Consider the following 8,576-nt stretch of genomic DNA (forward strand, 5'->3'; position numbering starts at 1 on the left):
TTTTTGATTTCGATTGCCCCGCTTCACTTTTTCATAATAAAAAGAGTTAGAGGAGATAACTTTTTTATAATAAATTTTTTTTTATTTTTTATTTTGTGTTATAATATATTTAATAATAATTTCTTATTCAACTTATTTTATTATTCTTTCTCTTCTTATTTCAAACTATTTTTATAAAATTTAGTTAATTTAGTGAAAGTTATTCATTGTTCTTAAATATATTATTTTCATATTGTTCTTATAATATAGTATTTAAAAAAATTTTTTTTAGTACTTCAGTAAAATATATGTATATACATATGTACATAAACTATAATAAGACCACCTCCACATTGGCATGATTCCGCATAAGCAACTTGAAATTCTCATCGGCGTTTCAGTAGCTTACATCTTTGCGCCATGCCGCGTACTAAATACCCATCGATATGCTTTCAACATTTCAATGCTTTTTTATTTGGTTCTTTGAAAAGATTAAATTCAGTGACCACGTGCGTTGAACTGCGTGTCGGGCACACACCAAAGCATTTGAGACAACAATCGATGAAGCATCTTCAGGATGCCGCCAACATTGCAACTTCGAAATGCATTTGCTTAAAATCGACAAAATTTTTGTTAAGAAATCCACTCGTCCTGTTTTTCACTCTGTGTGCCAACTTTCAGCCAACTTTTAACCAACTAGAGATCATGCTACATAAAGAACTTCCTAAACTCCCAATATGTACAGATATTTAATTTTGCGCTTACTTCACTTAAGTTGCATTTATACTTTCAGCTTTTTGTTGATTATATCGATGAAACTTTTTTTTCATTGTATCGATTGTAGAATGCAGCTTCTGGAATTTTTTCTGTATTCTGTGTATTCTGTGTATTCTTTGTGCAGAGTTCTCAATAAAAAGCCGCTTTTAAAATCTGGCTTCACATGCATTAATCCAATCCGCCTTCACAACCTTCACAACCTGAAAAGTTAAGAAATGACAATTTGTAAGTTCGTTTTTGTATTACATATCTTTTTATTTCATTAATGTTGACTCTAACACAAAATATGTTGGCAATATCTAAATATCGAGTAAGAATTGGTGTTATAATATCAAAGAGGAAACGACTAGTTTAATATGCATAAAGATATTAAATATATCGAATGTGTTTACTTAATCATTTCACGTAACTTTCTATCTATATTATTATATCTTAAAGACTATATAAATTATAGTTACAAGTGTGATTTTATTAGGGTTACTTACTAATAGTACATTAATCAACTTACTACAATAATTCAATGTTCAAACTCTGGTAATTTCGATTTATTACGATAATAGAAATGATAATTTTGTTAATTCTATCTTTATAAACCCTTCCTTTATTCCCTTCCCTTCTATGCACAAACCAATCCGAAACAAAATTTAAATATAATTTTCCATTTTTAACATTTATTGCAATAAATCTGGTATTGCGATTTTAAACCAACATTAATTGGATTGCTTTTATCACAATTCAGATGACAATAAACTAAGAAAGCGATCGGTTGTGTAAGAAGAGGTTGGTTCTACATCAAGTGAACGGTTTTACAAAGCATATTTCACAAAAGCAAATGAGAATCCCAGCTTCGTCATATTCTTAACTTCTAATGATAGTAAGGTTTTCTAGATACAAGAACAAGTATTCATATATTTTATATTCTTTTTAGATATACAATCAAATTTTCATAACTCGAAGTACCATTTTGTGAAGAAAATGTTCGACTTATGGAGACTTCGAGTTGAAGAATTTTTCTGTAATGGTATGTAACTTGCTCTCTAAACCTTGTTGCACTCTTTTTAGTTAGAGTTATGGAAGTTTGACTGTATTTAACAAAGATATACAGCAAAGTATTCAGTTTAAAAGTCAACAGGTTTTTTATTTGTTTTTTATGATTCGTTTTGGATTTTTTAGAAATCGCTTTTTGGCGCAAGCATGTACTTTATTCGAAATTCATTCATTTGCTATAAAATTTGTACGTAGATCGTAAAGAAGAACTGCTTGTGTAAGTGGCATGGTAGTTAAAAAAATAGCAAGGAGACTCACACATAAAACACACAACACGAAAACCATTCTTTTATTTGTTATAGATCAACAATTACGTTTATTTATTTGTGTGTTTATAACACCAATACAAGGCCAACGTAAGTTTCTATTAAGTAAATTAGTTCACTAAGTAAACTATCTGTGTTTTAGACCACTTGGTTTATTTCATATTCCTTGAAAATGATTCGCTTCTTTGTCCACATGAGAAATTTTCATGGAACCACTTAGTGTGTTTGTGTTTACTTCATTCGTTGGAAGTGCAAGTAATCAATCTATTTAAAATCTATTTATGAATTGATAAATTTATATATATAACAAGAACAGCTTGCTACCCGTTGTATATTAATTAGCGTAAATATTATTGAAATCTATGCATTTGTTAGCTATACACAACATTTATTATATGACACAACCCTCAGTTGTTTTAGTATACTATATTGATTGACAAAACTAGTATTCAATCCATTCGGATTCTATTCGTTTGTGTGCTACCCACATTCAATGCATATAACACAAGCATCAGCTGCTTGCCCTTGGCATAGTAATAAACAAAAGGCAAAGAAGAAGAAATATATTTAGAAGAACAAAGAGTACAAGGAGTAAGACGAATATTTAGGTAACAAAAGATTATACGATTCTATTTTTGAGTGCATGGCTTGATAGCACAAATAGCTTGGAAATCATTTGCTTTTCAGCTCGCATGCGTTCAAACAACTTGCATTTCATGAATGCATTCGCGAATGCTTAAATATGTAATATATTCTAGTTCTCGGTATTGTATCAATATCTTTTAAATAACTGTAGTATTTTTGTGTAATTAAAAGATGCCTTAAACATATTGACGCTATTTTTTATTCACTGTCTTTATGCAATTTATATGCTGACTTTAGCAAAGCTTCTATACTGTTCAAAAATAATTATATTATTTTTTGAGCTCTTTTACACAGTTTTTCGGAGTAAAATCCATTGTATACATACATATATTTATTTAAATAATCTCATTTACAGCAATTATTTTATGTAAGCGCTGCATGATATAGTTAACTGATTTAATATACATATATGTAGACCTGATCTACCAAAAAGTCTCTGCAAAGTATTTTACAATTGTCTCAAAAAATAAGAGACTAATTTGCATATTTTTAGACAGTTAAACAGACAGACGGACATCGGTAAATCGATTCGTCGCGTCTTGGCGATCAAGATTATATATGATCACCAACCAAGATGTTTACATGATCTCCAACGTCTACTTCACCACATTACAAAGATCTTTTGATAAATTAGTATGCCTTTTATTCGCGAAAGTGTGAAGGGTATGAAAAGGTAACTCGATGAAGTTATCCTGCTGAAATCACTGTGTCATATCCAACAATATGGATATGAGTATGATATTTCCTGCAAGTTAAGGGCCTTAACTTCATACTACGTTACATTTGTACTTAGTCAATGGCGCCAACTGTGCAATTTATCATATCTTGCTGGCCAATTATTTATGAATTACCATCAATTTTGAAGTTGTTATAAATTATGTACGTTTAGTACGTTTCCAGAGTGATGCAAATTGAATTAATGCATTGTGTTTAATTTCACACCAAGAGCAATAAACAAATGCATTATAAAATCATTATATTTGGCACAATGCATCCGACTTGCTGCATTCGTAAGAGTTTTTGTAAAAATTCAAATACTATTAGAACATTTGAAGTCTATAGTATAATTTCTTAGGTAGTGTGCATTTGTAGATTGTCGCTTGGTTGTTGTAGTCTGCAGTTGCAAATGTTGCAAACGTTGCAAGAAGTCACTACGGTTGGCACGCGTGGCATGTGCATGCGACCTGCTTTGCTTACCGCAGTTGACTTGTGCCAAGCCGTTCTGTGCTCCCCGATGTAATAAAAATAACAACAAACCGAAACTTTTTCAAGTTATCGCCGTACGAGTATATATTTTCAACAAGTCAACAAGTCAACAGCTCATCGCGGTTTATAGAAATTGAATATTGCTTAAATGGGTTAATTGTGAACCGTACTTAGTAGTTGGAGGAATCATTAAAAAATTCTACTTATAAAAAATCAAGAAATTGTTTTTAATGTATCTCGACTGTCCCAGTAACTAAATTCACGTCGATGTTATGCAAGTCATTTTAATTCTATCTGAATCTGAATTGTCTAAGAGCAACACATTGTTATTAGTTACACAATTCAGTGCTTATTTTAGTGCCGATACGGAGATGTGAAAAACACGGCCTAATGTTAATACACCATATGTTGAGTTTTCTCTATTTTAAGGGCAACATTATCGGAATCACACGTTCGATCTATCGAAGTTCTATTATTTGACTTAAAATTGTGTCAAAAGTGTAATCGCAAATTATTTGCGTTGCTCCTAACCATAGATATAGCTTCCTCACTTAACATGTGCACCCTTATTTGGAAGCTTGTGTTGCATTTCAGTTTGCCTATGAGAGTGTACACAGCCGATCTGGCTGTGTTGCAGACAAATATGTATATCACTCATGAATGTAATTGTACACTGATATACTGCTATACTCTATACCGTATACTGTATACTGTGTGTCTACAGAAAAGCCGGTCATTTTCAAGCAATTATTTATATATTTGTTGCTTGTTTAGTAGTGCTGCTTACTGCTTACTGCTTATACTTGTACTTTCGTGGAATGGGGCTTTGACGCTGTGTTGAGCATTTAAACTTATACATACTTACGTCGCCATTCTGGCTGACTTATGACGAAAGAAACAATCATGCAGACTAATAATCACGTCATCACTATCTGTTAACAATGTTAATTGATGGCATATTAAAATAAGAAAAAATAAAAATAAATGCAATTAAATATATATTTGTTATTTTGTTTAAAATTATTACTCTCCCTTTGTAAAATTTCAGTTTTTTTAAACAAAAAAGACATTATACTTAAATATAATATCTTTTTATTTTGTCATTTTAATCTGTTTCGAACTAAGTCAAAAATTTGAATAAAACCGTTTTATGAAGCTCCAAAGCTCCAAATTAGTAAAATCAAATACATAATCTTACAAAAAGGCGTGAGCACCTAATAAGTCATGAAACATGATATTATTCCATTCTTAGACGTACATATAAAGATCAGCTATTAAAAATGTATATAAAACGTATCTGCAAGGTGGCCCAATTTAACTCTAACTAACTATGTTACTAACTGCTGTAACTTTTGAAAAGGTGTCGACAACTGCTTCCACATTTCATCTAATGACAGTGATTTTATTCTTTACAACTGGACGAAAGCATTTGCGTCTCAGTTTATTGGAGAAAACATTATCTGTGATGAAAATGGATTAATATTTTACGAATATTTGAATGGAGAACTCCAAGTGTATATTGTTAGAACCCTCGAACACCTCAATGTGAATCAATCTTTTTTATGTTGATTGATAAAATGTTTTCACAAAAGTGACAGCTTCTCAAAACGCTGTGAAGGTGATCGGAAAGAAGTTAAGGATCGTATTGAACGAAATTCGGGTAGCAGTAGAACATAACTACTAACTACTTAGCTAAATACATCAAAAACAACCATGTAATTAATGAATACTCAAAAACACACCTTACAAGTTCCAAAAAGGTTAAGATGATGCTCGCAACGGGTAATGGTCGCTCTAAATAGATGTTTTTACACTATAACGTCAAAATCAGTGCATAAATATTTTTGGAAAGTGTTATAGAGTCATAGACCACCAAAGTACGCGATAAATAAAAATGACTGATAGATACAATCTAGACTTCATTCAAAAGCGGCCTCTATTAAAGTGTTGATAAGGTGAAGAAAGTTCTTCTTCGTGCATGGATATAAATTGCACATATTCACATTTGATTAGCGTAGAACTTACTTCACACTTAAGGTGGCCATGTCGAGAACTGGAAACGATTGTTTTTGTAATTTTATTCTATTCATTAAAATTGATGATTATATAAAAAATACAATGTTTTGAAAAGTTTCAGTTCAATCGAATCACTATAAAGATAATATATAGATGCAACTAGCTGCGTCTTCGGGTCTTCAAAATATTAAATTATTACAACTTAATTAATGGTATCTATGTAAAAATGCAAAGGTTTATAGCTTCTCGTCGACAATGAAGTTACAGTGAGCAGTAATTGGCTCACTTTAGAGTCCATTTCAATAAATGGTGCATGATAGATGGAAATTCCTTTGCAAATAATATTTGGAACATAATAAAATATTGTTATACTAAAAATTTACGAATATTTTGAGAAAACTAAAGGTTTTCTTCAATCTTTTCGAGGAACTTTCCATCTGCTTAATTCCGAAACCCCATTTAAGAATAAAAACGTATTAGGCATCATATTAAGAAATGTTTAATGGTCTGAAAACATTCAAGATTTAAGCAAATTAGGTCAACTATATTTGAGATATCAATCATTTTTTAACTGAAGTTTTGAAGTTCTAAGCATGATTTAACTTCTGAAAGGAGCATAATTCCATAATATTTTTTCTATTTTATGAACAATGCTTTAAAGTATCAGTAATGAAATTGGTTCCAAAAAAGTATTTATATACATTTTTGTGTTTAAAAAATAATACACCAGGCAAATTGAAACCGAATGAATTTAATTAAGTTTACAAGGTCTTTATTATACTCTTCCGGTAGAAAGGGGAACTCTATTGGCATAGCGCAAACTTAAGAAGTGAGTGATCCGCTCCATTGTATTTGAAAAATATTGCATATGAATTTGGATATGAGAAAGCTCTTCGTGCGTTTGTAATTACGTTATCTGACTTTAACCTAAAACGGAATCACTTAAATATTTCTAGGACTAATATAACGTTTTAAACTTAACAAGAATAAATGTTTAGAGATAAATCAAAACGGATTGAAAATTATGAAAATGTTTAAAATGAAACTAAATCTGTACTGTTAGTCAAAAAGATGACTGACGACGAAAAGACATACATATTAGTAAAATAATAATAAAATTACTAGTTTCAAGATAATCGTAATGTTTTCATCTTTTAGTATATCATTTTTAAGTCGTAAGGTACAGTTTTTATAAGAAACTTGGCAAGTAAAAAATAAAAGAATTTTATAAAGATGATGGCTGAAGAAGGGGTACGGACTCAAAAGATGACTGACGACGAAAAGACATACATATTAGTAAAATAATAATAAAATTACTAGTTTCAAGATAATCGTAATGTTTTCATCTTTTAGTATATCATTTTTAAGTAGTAAGGTACAGTAAGGTACAAGTAAAAAATAAAGAAATTTTATGAAAATGAGGGCTGAAGAAGGGGTACGGACTCATTACAGCGAAATAGGAGTGAAAAGGGTTGAACCCACAAATCAATTGTTACGTGCTGTTGTGAAATTTAATTGATAGATGACGTGTTGCAAATTACAACAAATCAAGCCGTTACATGCTATTTTGCAATTAAATAGATAAACGATATCTTCAGATTACATCAACTCAACCTGCTGCAAAATGAAACAGATAGATAACGTCTTGCAGATTACAGCTAGATTTCTTTGTCAGGCTCGTCAATTGCTAGTCCTAAGTAGACGAATATCAATAAATATTAACCTGATAAAACAGAAACAATTTGTCACAACTTTTATTAGAAAGAGATGGATGTATATTATTTTAGTATCTTTGTTAAGATATATTTGTTGGTCCCGATGAAATTTCAAAGATTTTGATTTTTGTAATCTCTTAATTATAATTTCACTTAAATTGGATATAGGGCCGAACTTGAATTGCACTAACATACTGACAATCTCTTCGACAGTATAACGTTAGAAAATGTTTTAATTTCTTTGCCTTAATTGAGTGAAACATTTCTTTTTGCGATAGACAATTAATTAAGGTTATATCTCAAGATTAGCGCATTGGATGTTTGTTTCCCATGCAGTGGTTGTTGTTGCTTTTCGCATAGAGCAATAAATGGTCCATAGATGATACATCACATAATCTAAAAGATCATGCCACCTTCATTGAAATCAAAAGTCGTCCAGAGCATGTTCCTCATAGAAAACTAAATCGTTGCTCGTATCTGTGTTCCAGGCACCATTGACGGTGGTGTTTCGATTTTCTTAACTTTTAAACCAGCACAACTTAATAATATCATTAATTTACTATTGTAGTTTTAATTCGTTAGTTGATGTCATGCAAAGTACATACAATTAATACTGCTTTCACACAAGGGTTTTGACTATAGTTTTGGCTGTTATTTCGAATTATACTTCATTTCCTTAACAAAACAAGTTGAGATGAAAAAGATTTTTATGAGAATTTTGAGCTGAAAATAAAATTAAACCGTAACTTCTACAACATTGAGTGGATTTTAAGTCCGACAGTTCACCGTAGTATAATATTATACAGTATAGAATTGTACTATTGTGAATAGTTTTGAGGAATGAATGAAGTTTTCATGCAAAATGAAACAAAACCGTTATTTGTCATATATATATATATATATATATATATATATATATCATATG

Source organism: Teleopsis dalmanni, chromosome 2 (genome assembly GCF_002237135.1).
Source record: "Teleopsis dalmanni isolate 2A chromosome 2, ASM223713v2, whole genome shotgun sequence".
In the NCBI taxonomy this organism is placed as follows: Eukaryota; Metazoa; Arthropoda; class Insecta; order Diptera; family Diopsidae; genus Teleopsis; species Teleopsis dalmanni.